Genomic DNA, 3,661 nt, shown 5'->3' on the forward strand with positions numbered 1-3,661 from the left:
GATTGATTTCATTTTTGGAACATTAAAAGTTCCCTGATAAAATTAAGCTTGACTTTGCAACTCATTAATAAAAGAAGTATTTCTTTTTTATTAATCTCTAGTCCATTCGATTGACCTTAATCATTGTATGTTATAGACATCATAATAAGAAATTCAACCATTTTATCTGCTCTGAATTTATTTCACAACAGTGACAAATAGACGCCTGTTTGATATTTATTTTAAAATGGTAACCAATAATAGTATAGTGATGCAGATAATAGTATATTACATTATTCAGATGATAATGGCTAAGAAGTATAGATATAATCGCGATGATAGTCGTTATGATATCCCGAAGATCGTATACTTTATTCAACCAATATACGATATAAAATGGATAGTAAAAGAAATACGTAAAATAGCTCCATATAGTTAAGGTATACAAACAAGAGAGATACGGTTGTCGGAGAAAATATTCGAACAAGCCCAAACTGCAGAACGAGCCAATGATTAATAATGGTGCCAGCGCTGTCTGTAGCGTCTTCGTCATAGTTTCCGCAATCCGACTAGTAATTTGACTTCTTGTCGCACGAAACACAAACGCGTTTAATACTCTTTCTAAATATTTCAAAAATAGTTTGTTTCTACAGATCTTTCAGGAACCTTGTGAGAGTTATATTGTATGTTACATACATACATATATTAAAGGATGAAGTATATACATATCAACTAACAAGTGTTGACGGAATAAAAAATATATGCAGATAATCTAGATTAGATTACTTTATTCTGGCGGAATTTTCATGCATATGTAAGTATTATTGCACAGCACAAACAAATATAAACGTAATCTCTTTGCAATATTATATCTCTATTCTAGATGTTCGAAGATATATAATAGCATAGTGAAAGAAAACGTGTCTTCTTTCACTATACATAATAGATGCTTCCACCATGTATAATAGTATCGTGAAAGAAGACACGTGTCGTCTTCCATATACATAATAGATGCTTTTTATTTGCGTCACTTTTGAACGATATACTGACGATATGAAACTGATAACTTCGATGAAGTGTTTTGTAATTAATGTATTTAGAAGTATTAGAAGTATTTAGAAATTAATGTACACGCAATATAACGTATCTCATAAATGTGTGTAACATTATTTCTGTAACAATAATATAATTCGTTAATATAGAATTGTAAAACTAGGTGCTTAGTTTTTATTATATTTTTAATATAATTTTATATATATTTAATTATAGATACATATATGTTGTGTGTGTGTGTGTGTGTGCGCGCGCGCGCGCGCGTGTGTGTGTCATATACAGGGTCCAAATAATATATAATAGCGGGCACAACGTTCCTTATAAAAAAACAAAAAAAATATATAGAATAAAATTTTTCGATTTTTTACTTAGTTTTCGAGGAAATCGAGTTTGAAAATCCAATGCGTACGTATGCTGTTGCTTTAAGTGTCCGAGAACGAGGACAACAGTTTCAACAATACAGTAATTGATAAAATTTTGTTCACTAAAAATTGTTTTTGTGTTTTTCCTTAATCTTAGCTTTTAAATTTTGGTAAACATTGTTTATAAACGCTAGACGCGTTATACATTGTTCGACGAACCGTAGCTTTGCATAAATTAATCAAAATGTACATACTTTTATTTGTTTACTTTCACTGGTAAGTAATAACCAATATATTTGGATATAGGGGATAGTACTGTCTAAAAAATTTCATAGCATTTGTAGTAATATTTGTATGTTGAATATTTTATTCAGTTTGTAATATAAGGTATAGTATTGTAGATGGATCTGTAAATGGTCCAATAGCTCTATGTGATCAAGGTATACAGGCAAGAGAGATACAGTCTTGATTGTTCAAAAGAATAACAATCAAACAAGTGCAGAATTTCGTCATAGTTTATTTATGGTCTGATACCATAAATGCTGTCTGTCACTTCGTCATAGTTTCCGAGCAATTGGCTAATAATTTGAATTAATTCTTGTCACACGATACACAAATGCGTTTAAGGGCTCCTTAATCGAAAACACCGACCAGTTCATATATGGAGTTACGAAGAAAAGTGTCACAAATATGTTCACTTTTCTGTACGTAGCGCTTCCGAATATGACTGTATAAATATGCGTATGAACGAATCAGCGTTTCGATTGTAGCGCTACAAAGTCGCTTGTCTGTAGGAGCCCTAATACTAATCATAAGAATTTCAAAAATAGTTTGTTTCTATTGGTTCTCTAGGAACCTTGTAAGAATTATATTTAAATTAAGTTTGTACGTATATTGGAGAATAAAGTATAATATGTACATAATCAATTAACAAGTATTGAGCGATAAAATAAAACATATATGCAGATAATCTAGATTATAGTTTACTTTATTTTCGCGGAATTTCTATTTGTACAGGACAACTTATTATTACAGGACATGAACAAGTATAAACGTAACGTTACTATCTTTGCAATATTATATCTTTAGTCTAGATGTTCAAAGATACGTAATAGTATGGTGAACGAAGATAAGATGTAACAATCATGAATTTTGTAAACGTGAAATACCGTAGTGTTGCGCAAAAGGCTTTCATAAATAATTAGTCCGCGCGCGATTATAGTGTATTATTCGCGAGTGTTTTACACGAGTATCTTGTGCGAGAGAATGCCAACTCAATTCTCAAAGGAGGAACAGGTCAGGGTGAGATATCGAGTACCGGCGGAGCAACTTTTGCGGTAAATATTACTTTTTGCTAATGTAAAATCAATATCTTTTTTCTGTTTAGTCTTAATTTGTTTTATTTTACTTATAGTTATAATTAAAAAATGCTAATTAGAAAAAGGATTATTTTAAAATTATTTTGAAATTTTATAAAAATGTTTTTTTAAGATCTTTTTTATAAAACGAGTAATTATTTTTAAATAATTCCATGGGTGCTTTCTATATACCATAAGATTATGCGTTTTGCGATTCATTTTCTCCAGATCCATTCTTCGCTCTGTTATTCGTTGATAATTTTTTAATAATAATTTTTTTTTTAATTCATGTTTACGTCACTTTTCAAATAAAGAATCAACCCAAAATCTCTTTTTTATATTTTCTTTTTAAATGTGTACATTCATTAATGCATACAGATGCTATTAGTCTATTTTGTCGTAGTTTCGCTTCATTTTTGTTGTGCACAATCGCATCAACTTGACAGGTCCAATCGTAATACTGTTTTTGATATGACATTTTGGACTTTACAATGCCTTACACAACACAATTATAATTTCCGTCAAAAATTTATCGCTGCTAGTCCATTTATATGAACGACATTCAAGATTAACATATAAAATCACGTGACTCATTTGTCGCTGAATATTAAAGTTCCTCTGGTAAAGATATATTTTCACGTGCTGCTAAAATAAGTAATTGGAGCGACAGATTTGTCGCTCGTTATCCAGCAGCTGAAATTTTGTAGTTTGAACAGTTTCAATACAAGCATCAAACGCTATTGATAATGCTGACTTAAGCGTGGTCTACAATAAGTTGCCAATACACCGTCGCCAATTGCAATGTGTGCTTCACGACAGTCAATCAGAAACATCACTAATTACTATTAATTTCTGCTTCTAATTAGCTATTGTAAAACATTGGCGACGAAATGTTTGCAACTTATTGTA

Source organism: Trachymyrmex septentrionalis, unplaced genomic scaffold (assembly GCF_001594115.1).
Source record: "Trachymyrmex septentrionalis isolate Tsep2-gDNA-1 unplaced genomic scaffold, Tsep1.0 scaffold35, whole genome shotgun sequence".
Lineage (NCBI taxonomy): Eukaryota > Metazoa > Arthropoda > Insecta > Hymenoptera > Formicidae > Trachymyrmex > Trachymyrmex septentrionalis.